Source organism: Chiroxiphia lanceolata, chromosome 10 (genome assembly GCF_009829145.1).
Source record: "Chiroxiphia lanceolata isolate bChiLan1 chromosome 10, bChiLan1.pri, whole genome shotgun sequence".
Taxonomy (NCBI): domain Eukaryota; kingdom Metazoa; phylum Chordata; class Aves; order Passeriformes; family Pipridae; genus Chiroxiphia; species Chiroxiphia lanceolata.
The window spans coordinates 21,475,903-21,488,738 of NC_045646.1; the positions used below are offsets into that span (position 1 = coordinate 21,475,903).

Consider the following 12,836-nt stretch of genomic DNA (forward strand, 5'->3'; position numbering starts at 1 on the left):
TGTCTGTGTATATCTCTGAATAATATATGCAACATAGGTGTTCTATATGTGTCTATATGTATATATATCTAACAGAGAGAGAGCGGAGTTTGTGTGCTCAACATGTATGTGCTGCGTCTCTGTGCTTCTGTGATACAAACGGTTCATTCTCTGCCTCTAAAATAAAAATATACACGTATTGTACAGATATTTACAGCATTCATATATCCCAAGTGCACGGCCACAGATTTAAACACACACCCAGCCTGTGCATGCTGGAGATATGCACGATATATGTGGTGCCCACGCACATGCAAAGGCAACATCCTTCTGAATTGGAGCAGAACCTTCGGATTTAAGCAGAAAATATTTCCCCAAGTGTCCTTTGGGAGTGGAGAGGCACATACGGTGCTGGATGGCAGGGGCTTGTATTTTTGGTCATGTATTGGTGCTGATACTTCGAGTCAGCCCGGCGGCCTCCAACCTCCCAAATCCAGGGGCCACGGCTGTGTTATTCTGCATTTCGGACGGTATTTAAATCTGAGGTTTAATTTCCCTTTTAGGAGTAGTGATTGGAGGGCAAACCCCTCTCGTTAACACCTCCAAGGATTAAAACAAACCCACCCCCCCACACCCCGGCTGAGTTCTTGCCGGTGGGGACAGAGGTGACTTCTTTCTTCCCGTGCTCCCGGCGTGACGGCCCTTCCTTGCAGGAATAGTTCCAAGGAGGACGAGCCGGTGTTCCCAAAGCCAGAGGCTGCTGAACCATCCGGCATTTCCCGGAGACCTTCGCCGAGGCTGGAAGCGGAGGGGTGTGGAATAACTTCTTTTTCTGGTTTGAATGTAGTAGCAACAGCTGTGTAAGAAGTTGCTTTTCTTATTGTCAAGAGCAGGTAAATAGAGAGACTGCCAGATATGGAAATACCTCTACATACAGATAAAATATATGTCTTTATCTCCAGCTAGATACGGATATGGATCCGCACGGAATTTTCCTCGCGGCCGCCTCAGCCGGCGCTCGGGGGGGTCCTCGCCGGCCTTTTTCAAAACTCCAGGTATAAATAAAGGCACCAGCCAATCACCCCCAGATCAAAGGAGCTGGTGACAAGGCAGGTGGATCCCTGCCCCGCGTGGGTCCCCCACGCAGCCCGGAGCCACATCAAAGGCTGCGGTGCCCGCGCTCGCAGCGACACCCGAAACGCTGCTCCTGCCTCGTGCTCCCAAACCCCACCTGCACAAACACACAGTCACATCACAGCACAATTAACAGTGCTAGCACCACCAAGGGCTCTGAAAGGAAAGGCTGTTGAAAGAGAGTTTCTCAAAGATAATCCTTTTGAAAGGTTGCCTTAAAACGTAACCACTAGCGGGAATAAGGCACGTTTAGTTCCCACAGCTTAATACCTCTGGGTAGCAGAGTTTTAGATCTTGTTCGGGTCTTTCCTTTAGTAGTGGCTTGACTTTTGATTTGGGACTTGCACTTTTTGGAGGATCTCGTTGCTCTTGTGGTTCTCGAGGGAGAAGGTCCTGGAGGAGGCCCAGCCCGGCTCCCCTTTCCTGTTGACCCGTCGGGGACTCACATCCTTGTTTCTGCTGGAAATCAGAGGTGGTCACATCCTGGCTGTGCTGGTGTCCCACATTTCTGTCTAATGACCCATTCAAGCAATTTTCAGGGTGCTGCTTAATTTGTTTTTTTCTTACCCTGGATGATCCCCCAACTCCTGGGCCATGGAAAGGGGTCCAGCTGCTGCCCAGCTCTTTCCTCAGCGGTGTCACCCGACTCCTTCGTGGTGCTCCAAGAACTCCTGCGTGGCATCACTGCCAGGGGGGTGAGTAAATCACTTTATTTTTGGATTTTACAAATGATGTCTGTGTAAAATAAGGCAAACTGCATGTCTAGGGGGATAAATGGGCAACAGTGGGCTCTGCCTGATGCTCTCCCCAGCCTTCTTCCTCAGTCTCCCATCCCATGAGCTCTTCCCATGGTTGTTTTTTGCACCCTCACATTTCTCAGGCTGCGTGCAGACGGCAAAGCTTGAGAAGCTGGGACCACACAGCAGAGCAGATCCCTGTCAGGAAGCCCTGGGAGCACCCAGCCTTTTGCTGTCACTGCTTGTCCAGAGCTTCCAGCCAGGATCCAGCCTGCTGGTTATCAGCAGGAAAAGTTTAGATTGGTGAAAAAACCATCAAATTGGCATAGAAATAAGTGAGGGCTTTAAGAGCAAGAGATGATGGACACATCTCCCCAAGAGCAATGATTAAAAAATTCAAAATGAAAAAACAAAATTCAGTTAAATCAGGTATTTTTTACTCCTTTCTCTTACAAGTGTGGACAGTCCTTCACACTATCCCACTGAGTGTCTCTGTTGGTGACAGGTTTGGTGTCCAATCTCTCTAACTCCACAAGGCCTCTGGAAAACCAGGGATCTCCATTCCCAGCAAGGTGTGGACCCAGCTGTTTTGTGGCAGTGGTGTTTGGAGGGGAGATCAGGTTTAGGGCAACGTAAAAGGTTTTTTGGGATGCTCCAGCTGGCGCTCGGAGCTGATCTCGGAGTCTGGCACTGGCAGGGCTTGCCCAGAGAGGTCAGACTTGGTGCCACCAGTGCTCAGACCCTCCCTGTGAGGGACAATGGTGACACATTTTGGGTCTCCCAGGGGAGCAGGGTCAGGTCCTGGTGGCTCAAATGATCTCAGCTCTGCAATGAGGCTGCAAACACGGGAAACACGGCGCTGCCGCTCGTCACCCCCGGGGCAGCCCAGGGCTGGCACTGGCACTGCCTGGTGGGACGGGTAGGGAGGGGGAGGCAGCACCAGAGGCCACCTCTGAGGACACCCAGGAGGCAGAGTGGGTTCTGTCCATCACTGATGATCTCCGTGTCCCTGAGGGCTGAGCTGGGTCTCCATCACCCGTCCGTGATGAGCTCTGTCCTCGCGGTCCTGTGGTCCTCGTGCTGTTCCCCAGCAGAGCTTCCCAACCCAGACCCCCTCTGCTGTGAGGGACTAAACTACCCTTCACTCCCTGCTCCTCTGCTGTGAGGGACTAAACTGCCCTTTACTCCCTGCTCGCCCAAATTTTATTTTTCCCGGTTTATCTTTTATCTGTAGCTGCACTAACACATCCAGGCTTTCTTTGCTGTTTTTTTTCCAGCAAGGTTACAGACCTCTGGGTTCGAGTGTTTAATTGCTTATAATTCCTCCAAATTTCCATGTAGGCATTTTAATGCCTGCCTCCTTCCTTCCCTGTGAGCTATTAACACGAGGCATTTTTTTCCCTGACATAGACAAGGGTTTTTCCACCTCTCCTTCTTCTCCATCCAGCCCTACTCACATGGCAACTCCCCCAGCAGGCAGTGAAAGGAGAAAGGGAATTAGATCTTTATCAGAGCCTTACTTTCACCCAAGATTTCCTTAGAACAGTAAGTTAAGTGGAGGCCAACAGAAGCCAAACAAATGCTTTCTCTTCTACCTAGAAATAATCCCCCTGCAGCCAAAAGTATTCCCTCTCCTCCTTTGGAGACAAGCTGGAAGTGGTGTGACTGCAAGTCCTTCACTCCCTTGTGATGGTTTGATTTCACTTGTTCTCTCCTTGGCCACAGAGCGCCAGAGAAGACAAAAACTAAATTTCTAACGGGAAAAAAAAAATTTTAAAAAAAAAAAAGAAAAATAGGGAAAAAAAATTAAATCCCAGCGTTGCTTCGAATCCCTGCCAACTTCTCAGGCCTCCGTAACTCAGCCAAAAATAAGGCCACAAACCCATTTTTCTTCATTTGCAGGTCACCTTGAAGGGTAGATGAGGAGCTCTTTTCACAGTGTTTCTTTCAAGAGGGTTTCAGTGAGGAAAGCAGCAGCGACTGAAATTCCCCCTTTCCTTACAGCTCCTGAGTTTTCTCCTGAGGGTTTACAAACACCTGGACAACTCCCCATCCTGGATTTTCCACTCCATTGTGGCACCACGGTCTGACTCGAGGTACTGCAGAGGTTTGGCCTGGATGTGCTTTACCATAACTTTTTAACCACCCCTTGGCCTCCCAGCCCACATGTTCATGTCCCAGTGGCTGCAGGGCTGGAGGAGATGCCCAAAGAGAAATGGGGGAGCCTCCGTTTTCTGCAGCCCCTCCGGGAGATCTCCGGGATGTTCTGGCCAAAAGCACCTTCCCAGCCAAGCAGCTGCATCCCAAAGCATGAGAAGGAGGTGCAGATTAGAATGAGGAGTTGCCCTGATGCCTCCTCTCCTGGGGGTAGGATGATGCTCAGTGGCATCAGCGTGTTTCTCTCTGTGCTCCTGCAGGAAGGTGATCCATCCTCTTCAGGGTGGGACCAACTGGGGTCCCACAGGTCCCTTTCCTTTCCAGGATACTGGGAGAGGCCTCTGCCTGGAGAGAAATCATCCAGAAGGTCAAATTGTATATGAGCTTTAGTTTAGAGCCTTAATTGATAAGTGAGGAGAAAACCTTCCCCTCCACCCCTCCACCTGCACATGTACAGACACCCCCCCCATGTATATAAACAGATCTCTTTAAATTTAAATAGATTTATGCCCAAGGACAGGAGGGTGGATATGAGGCCATTACAAAGAAAGAAGGTGTAACACATCCTTATGCTCTTTTGTGGGGATTAAATCTATAGCAGGTTGCATCCAGTGCTAATACTCCTATTAATTTCTATTTTTCATTGTTGTTTTCACATTTGTCAGGCTTTGATGAAGGGGATAATGAAGGGAATGGATGTTAACTGCAAATTAATCATCCTTGTCTTGAGAGCCTAACACAGGTTCCTATTTGCTCACCCTCTTCACACTTCCTCCACCCCTCCCAGCAGCACCTGCTGGAGGCTGTGACAGAGCAGAGAAAGAAAGGAAAAAGAAGAGAGGGAAACCTTGCCTGAGAAACTTCCAATGCTCCTTGAAATTGCTGAATTTGAACTGTAAGAAAGCTGAGGAAGTTGAGCTCATGCTGGTTTTGCAAGGGGAGCTTGTCAGGAACCGCGTGTGGACCACGGGCAGGTCGGACCTTCAGTTGTGTTTAACATCAGAGCTTTTGAGGGGCTGTGTTTTAGCTGGAATGTGTCCCTGGCCACGGCAGGGGGTTGGAATGAGATGATCTTTAAGGACCCTTCCAACCCAAGGCATTCTGTGCCTCTGTGACTCTGTGGTTGATGCTTGCTGCTCAGGGAGGGACGGATCTATTTGTGATGTATTTACAAATGTTCAGGCTTGTTCGTTTGCTTGGGTGGTTGGTTTGCAAACCTTCTTGCTTTGCTTTGGAGCCTGATGTCCGTGAGCCTGGTCTTGTCGTGGTAGCTGGTGTTTGGGAGGCTGGAGGTTCCCTCGTGCCAGCATGAATGGGAACAGACTCGGAGAAATCCCAGTTCCCCCAGTCCCATGGGAGTGAGGCAGAGTCAGAGAGTGCCCAGCCCCGGTGACACAGCAGCTCATGGATCCCCAGTGACACAGCAGCTCATGGATCCCCAGTGACACAGCAGCTCATGGATCCCCAGCCTGGATACCCTGCCAGCATCCCCTGGGCCAACGCTCCTGCTGGTGAGTTGTGTGAGCTTTGAACTCCTGCTTTTTTGTCGTTGGGACTTTGACCTGGGCAAAGCTGGGACTCTGGGCTGGGGTGTGTGGTTTGGGATGAAGCAGAGCTCAGTTCTGTGCACACAGGCCAGTGGAGTTTAACCACTTGGCCTCCTTCTGTGCTTGAAGGAGGTAGATTTGGGATTTATCACTAATTGCTCATCCTTGTGGTGATCACTTGGGGCCATGTTCTGACACCCACAGATTTCCTTCCCTTCCCCTTCCTCATGTCACAAGATGCTGCAGATCTTTGCAGCCAAGCCCATCCCTCCTGGAGCACCCTGGGGAGTCACCAGTTCCCTGCAGCACCAGCACCCAGACCTGTTCCTCATTTCTTGGGCATCAATGTGACGCCCTGCCCAGCTCCCGAGGCGCTTGGACATCCGTGGATCTCTTCCTTTACCTTTGCAGAGAAGGAAATACTTCAGATTGGGGTCGGGTTGAGACGTCCAAGCGATAATTTCATGTGGCTGTACCAGCTTTTCTCAGGGCACACACTGGCAGTATCCTCCCATAAATGGGTGTCTGCCCCAGAAATACAGAAAACTTTCAGTGCTCTTAAAAATGGGTGTTTCCTGGACAATTTAGTGCTGCCCAGAGCAAGTGGACACTGTGGAATCATTCCCAGAACGATTAGGGGATGCTCAGGGATTGCTGCTTATTTGAGAGGAGGCACTGTAGAGTATTCAGGCATTTCTTAAAAGACATTTCTCCCAGCCTTTGTCCCTTCCTTTTATCACCTTCCTCGCTGCCAGTCCTTGGCACAGTCCTCCTCTGTCTTTTATTGATCAAACACTTGATCAGTTGATCGAGTAATCACTTGACTGACTCAGAATTTTTACCTATCTGTCCCAACGCTATTTTTTTATCTTCCCAACCTAGGTTTATCACTTTTTGCAATGCAAGGTTTTGACAATAAAGCGTTCCCTGGTCATTGTCCTTCCACACCTCTCCCAGGATCCCATCTCTCCCGTGATCTCCACGATTCATTTGGAGGCACTGGGGGACATGTTTCTGCACAGCTCCTGCTCTCCTGCTGCACTGAAAAAGCAGCCAAACCTCTACACCTGCCTGCCTCACACTCTACCCTGTGTTTGGGTCAGGGTGAGCAGAAATCTGTTCAGGGCTCCATCCTCTGCATTTGGCTCATCTGGATTAAATCCAGAACTTTCTTACTGCCTCTTTCCGTCCTCTCTCCTTCTCTCTTCCCTTCTTCCCTGTGCCTTTGCCCTCCCAGTGAGTGCAGGGAACGTGTTTTCTCCCTGGCAAAGCTGTAACTCCGGGGGTTTTCAAAGGGAAGGGTTTCATTCCTCACCCCCCATCCCCATCGTGGGCTCTCCAAGCTGAAACCTCCCCATTTGCTTTGTGGGCCATGGGAAAAAACAAAGCTGTGGAGAGGGCCCTGAGTATCCTGGAATTCCCTTCCCTGTGGCACAGCCAACTAACTCTCACCTGCAGCCCCTCGTGGGGCTCTCGCACGAGGCTTCAAACCGAGTGTTTCTTTTGTTTTGTCTCCAGCCCAAGAATTGATTTTTTAATAAGCAAACTCAGAAGTGCCTCTGAAGGATCCGGGCTTGCCGTGGGCGTGCAAGTTTGCACTTCCTCACGTGGTGGCTGAGCTCTGCAGCTCCTGGGATTAATGAGGGACCAGTGCAGTCCTTGCCTTCCCCTCTCACAGAGGCAGCAGAGCCTCCAGCAGAGCCTCCAGCAGAGCTTCCCAGAGCCTCCCAGAGCCTCTGCCTCTTCAGCCCCTTCTCCAGGCACCACGTGCTCGTGGCTGCTGAGGGAGAGCTCAGGGAAGGGGGAGGGAGGCTCTGGGTCCCAAGCATAGCACACCTGGTTTGATCCCGAGCCCAGCACACCTGGTTTGCTTTCTTTGCTCCCCCAAGGCTGGAGGAGCAGCCCACACCCTGTGTGTCCCCTCAGAGCCAGCTGACTCCAGCCACTTGTCCTTTGGGATTCGGCCCCACCTTGCTGGTTGTCTTGCAGAGGTCCATGTCCTGCTGGTCCTTCGAGAGCTTGCCCACCCACTGGCACAGGTTGCCCAGAGAAGCTGTGGCTGCCCCTGGATCCCTGGAAGTGTCCAAGGCAAGGCTGGATGGGGCTTGGAGCAACCTGAGCTAATGGGAGGTGTTCCTACCCATGGCAGGGGGTGGCACTGAATGGGCTTTAAGGAGCCTTCCACCCCAACCCATTCCATGAGTGGAAGCAGCAGGGCCCTGCCTCTCCCCCCGTGCCAGCGCTGGGATTTGGATGTGATGGGCGCTGCCGTCAGAGCCGTGCAAACTCCCTGGCACTTCAGGATCCTAAATCACACAGGCTTGTCTAAAAATAAAATACAGGCTCTCAAATGTCTCAGAGCAGTTTAGCTCATTTTTTTGCGGGGAGATTGGAGATATTCCTAAATGGAATCAGGAATGGAGGAAGCAGCCGGGTACATTTTAATTCTAATTTTTCCTATATATCAAGCGTTAAATTAACAAGTGAGGGAGAACAGCACTGAAGAGCTCTCTGCTGTTTAGACAGGCATATCAGGATCAAATTACTCTGTTTGCCCGTGGTTTGTCTGGATACTCCTGGAGCTGCACCAGTAAAGAGTATAATTGGGCTGCTATTTGAGGCTTCAGGTTTGGTGCTGCGAATCCTCCCCTCTAACTATGCAAGGGTTGCTTGATGGCATTAGGGAACTCTTCCCTGGAGGTGGTTTTGACCCAGGCAGGGTGCAGAGCTCCTCAGAAGGTGAATAAAGAGAGAAGGGCTCAGGAGAGAGACTTTTATTTGTAATTGTGAGAGTGGTTGGCTCAAATCATAGAATTACAGAATCCCAGGATGGATTGGGTTGGGAGGGACCTCAAAGTTCATCCAGTCCCACCTCCTGCCATGGGCAGGGACACCTTCCACTAGCCCAGGTTGCTCCAAACCCTGTCCAACCTGGCCTTGGACACTTCCAGGGATCCAGGGGCAGCCACAGCTTCTGTGAGCAACCTGTGCCAGGGCCTCCCCACCCTCCCAGGGAAGGATTCCTTCCATATATTTAACCTAAATTTCCCCTCTTTCAGTTTGAATTACTCCTTGTCCTTCTCCAGTTCCTGATGAAGGGTCTCTCTCCAGTTTCCCTGTAGCCTCTTCAGATCCTGGAAGGTGCTGTGAGGTGTCCACACCTTCTCCTCTCCAACTGAACAGCCCCAGAATTTGTTATTTGTCCCTAATGTTTGTTGTTCGTTCCCAGAGTTTGTTGTTTGTCCCCAATGTTTGTTGTTTGTCCCTAATGTTTGTCGTTTGTCCCTAATGTTTGTCGTTTGTCCCCAGTGTTTGTTGTTTGTCCCCAGTAGCTGTTGTTTGTCTCCAGTGTTGGACTGAGAGAGGTTGGTTGGACGGAGACCTCCCAGCAGGGAGGTCTGATGGGCACGGGAAATATTTGGCAGCCAAGAGGATTGTTTGTACTCCTGAACAGTCAGAGCAGCCCACAAACTATTCCAGTGCCATCCTCCAGATTTAATTTTCCTTTTCTGCAGTAACAACAACCATTGCTGTTGTTGCCTTAAACTTGGAGTAACCGAGCTTAAAATCAGAATGCTCTTCAAAATCTTTTGTTTGCTTCATGATCTTCCATTTGCTGGTGTGCTGAGGGGCCCTGAGGTCTTTGGTTTGGTTAACACCAGCACATGTCACCCCAGGGCTGGGCACAGCTGGGCTGTGCCACACAAGTGCCCCTCGACTTCTCCTGGCTCTGAGTGAGGGCCTGGCATTGACTTGCACTGGAGCTCAGTTATAAAATGCTTCAGTGCACTGAATGGGATTTTTTTTCTCAGCCCAAGTCCCAAGAGGGCTCACTCCAGATATCCCCACTCCATGAAATATTGTCTCTGCAGCCAGAGAAAGCAATCTCTGGAGTATGAACCTTGGAGCAGAGGGACAGGTTATTTCTCAGCAAGCTTTTGATGTTGTCAAACCTCCAATCTTTGGGGGATTTATGGACTTTGTTAATACATGGCACTGACTCTGGACACAAAATGCCGAATTTTCACCAAATTCACAATTATCCCCTTGCACTGTTCATGTCCTACAGCTCTGGGGGAAGTATCACTGTTCCCATTGTATGGATGGGGGGGTTGTGCTGCACAGAGAGGCCTGGGAAGTGCTCCCAGGTTTGCTCTTCCTTGCTGGATCCCTCCTGCAGTGCCAGTGTGGTGAAGGAATGTGTGTGTGCCCATGTTTTTGTTGTGCTAAGTGGCAAACCTGTTACTTCTCCTTGGTTTTAAGATCTTCTGGCTCCCTCAGTGGGAGCATTTCCAGAGGAAATCCAGAGAGCAGAGCTGGGAAGAAGCAGGAGGAAGCTCCACCTTTTCCCAGTCAGTGTATTTGGCCATAGTGATGGGCCCTGAGACTGTCCCAGTCCTCTGAGGAGCATTTCCAGGTGCCATTTACTGCAGCAAAAGCTGGACACCCCACCCAGCTGTGAGGACAAACAGCCCTTGGAGTGCCCCAGGAGTCTCCCCTCTTTCCCAATCCATCAGACCCTCCTTGGGCTCATTTGTTCTTTGCTCACAGTTCTTTACATCTAGAAAAAGCACAGAGGGAAAAAGTGGATATTTTCAAGTGAGGACACTCCCCCCCTCCCCAGATTTTAAATAAAAATCTTGACTTCTGCAAATTTCCATCAGTTTTAGGGAAGCAGCACTGCCTGTTCTTTATGGAGGAGTGTGTTGGGGCTGCCCACTGTGCTCTCACTCAGGGAGACTCCAGGATTGAGGGGGAAGAAGCCCCACAGACCCATCCGCTCAAACCCATCTGCTGAATCAATGAAAAGCTGAACCTAAAAACCAGTTCCCAGGTAAGAGGTGTGAAGGCACAGTTCTGCAGCAGGGGACCTTTGCATTTGAAAGCTTATTTTCCAGCCTACTCCTCCAAAACCCAACCCACTGGATGGTATCCCACTAGTCCTGGTTTTCCTTTGCCTTCCCAGCGCACTTGGACACACTGCAGAGACTCCAGAGACTCAGAGGAGGCAGCAGGAGGTTTGGATTTCACTTGCCACTCTTTCCTGGCTAGAGAGTTGACCCCTGAGAGCACATGTAATGCTACAACCCCTCTGTATTTGCTGCAATGTCGGGAATTAGCAGCAGGAATCCCGATGCTCCTGGTGAGGATGTCACAGATTCTGAGCAACGTTGCCAAAAAATTCCTCCCCCGTTGCCCTCCCACTGCAAATATGTCATTTTGCCCTTATGCCATCACTGATTGCCTCCATCCCAACCTTCTGGGCAGGTTTATGACCGAAATTAAGAATGTATTTTCCTATCTTCCATGTTTCCCCAGGTCCCTGAAGGCAGCGGGTGCTGCTGGAGAAGGTGGGGCTGGAGATGACACCAAAAGAGCCACTGGAGCACAGTGCAAACAGTCTCCTCTCCCTGGCCTTGAGGCATGCTCAGGTCCCAGCTGGATTTGTGTCCCTCAGGCAGTTCCTGTCCAGGGGAAGCACGAGGAGTCCCATGTTGCTGCAGGTTGGATGTCCTGGGAGCTGGGGAGGTCCCAGCTGGTTCCCCTTGTTGCTGCACACTGACCTGCTGCTTCTGTGGGAGCTGCATTCCCTCAGAGACATCAGTAGCATCCAGGAAATGGCTGTTTTTTCCCCACCTCCCACCTTTTTGGGCTCCCAGAGCTCCCATTTAGACTGCAGAGAGCAGGGCAGCAATGTTTCTGTGCTGTTCTGATGCTGGGTTTAGCAGTGTAAGTGCTCTCAGCATTCCACTGAGCACCTCCCATTCTGTCCCTCATGGAATGCCCGTCTGAAGGGATGTAATTCCGGCTTAATTCCAGCTTCTACCTCTCCACACCATTATTTACAAGCACAGTTCCATGCCCCCATCAGGCCTGGCTGGTGCCACCACTGAGCAAAATGCAGTTAATTTGGCACATGCCATATTTGAACCATCCTGACAAAACAAGTGTTGGCATCTCCAACAGGCTCAGGATGACACAATTGCTCCTGACAGGGAGCTTTGGAAGGGCATTCAGGGAGTCATGGGAAGCTGTGGAACCCAAGGAGACCATCATGGGGTGGCACCACTCCCACAAGGGAACATCCAGCAGGACCACGTGGTGTGTCCCTGGGGGGGCTGGTCATGGTGGAGAGGGGTTTGCTGAGTGCACCCACACAGGCTGCTGGCTGGGCACAGGGTGCCCACAGAAGCTGTGGCTGCCCCTGGATCCCTGGAAGTGTCCAAGGCCAGGTTGGACGGGGCTTGGAGCAACCTGGGCTAGTGGAAGGTGTCCCTGCCCGTGGCAGGGGGTGGAATGAGATGGGCTTTAAGGTCCCTTCCAACCCAACCCATCCTGGGATTTTATGGGTCTGCAGCTCCAGATTTAGGTGTTGGCCAGGGCTGGTGATGATGCCACGAGTCAAGGGAGTACCACAAGAGCAGCCTCCTCACAGGGGTCTGACTCCTGCAGCCTTTGGCCATCCCAGCACAGAACTCCTCAGGGCCAAGGAGCTCAGCTGAAGGTGTGACAGCATCTCAGGGGAATCACCTGATCTGCTGCTCCTCTTGAACTGCTGCATCTCCTGCTCTCAGAGGGTACTGGAAAAATGTGTGAAAAGAAAAATCAACCCCGTGTGAAGTGAGGGATTCATTCCTGCTGCTCCAGGAGGCTGGAGGAGGGAAGATTTCATGCACTGCTGTAAGAGCCACAATGTGGATTTGAAATAAACACAATTATTGTGCCTCTGTATGAAGCAGGGATGAGAAAGCCCCCATTCCACGAGCTGGGTGAGGGCCCTGACCCCCCTCATTAGTGCTGCTGTGTGCATGCAGTGAGTGCTGCAGTGAAGGGCCCATCACGTGCCTGCTCTGCTGAGGAGCCTCCAGGAGACATTCCATTGGGAGGCACAGGCTGATGAGCTGCAACGTGGGGAACCTCAGGGAACCTTTCCCAGCTCAGTCACAAGAGCCAGCCCTTGTGCCACACTTGTCACCAGCACGTGTGTCCAAGTGCTCCACAAAACGCTGCCCGGGGCACTTCCCTGGCACAGATGGGTCAGGAGGGAGCAAAAAGGCTTCCCAGGGAAGCCTGGGGGGGCAAAGGTGGAGATGGGTTTCTGTGTCCAGGAGGCAGAGGTGGAGATGTGTTTCTGTGTCCAGGAGCAATATCTTTGGCCTCTGTGTTCCAGCAGATCACGGAGAGATGTAAAAGTCCCGGAGAGCAGCAAAGCAGCCCCAGCCCCTGCAGCCCAAAGGGCAGAAATAAATTTGGTGTGGGAACAACCACAGAATCACAGAGT

General features: G+C 51.3%; 1 long non-coding RNA gene across 1 annotated transcript; it reads left to right on the forward strand.

The window, feature by feature from the left end:
- The first annotated feature begins 10,045 nt into the window (after positions 1-10,045).
- On the forward strand, positions 10,046-11,705 carry LOC116791679. Its single transcript, XR_004358818.1, has 3 exons — positions 10,046-10,388; positions 10,521-10,572; positions 10,874-11,705. It is a non-coding gene; the product is annotated as an uncharacterized LOC116791679 (long non-coding RNA).
- The last annotated feature ends 1,131 nt before the right edge of the window (positions 11,706-12,836 follow it).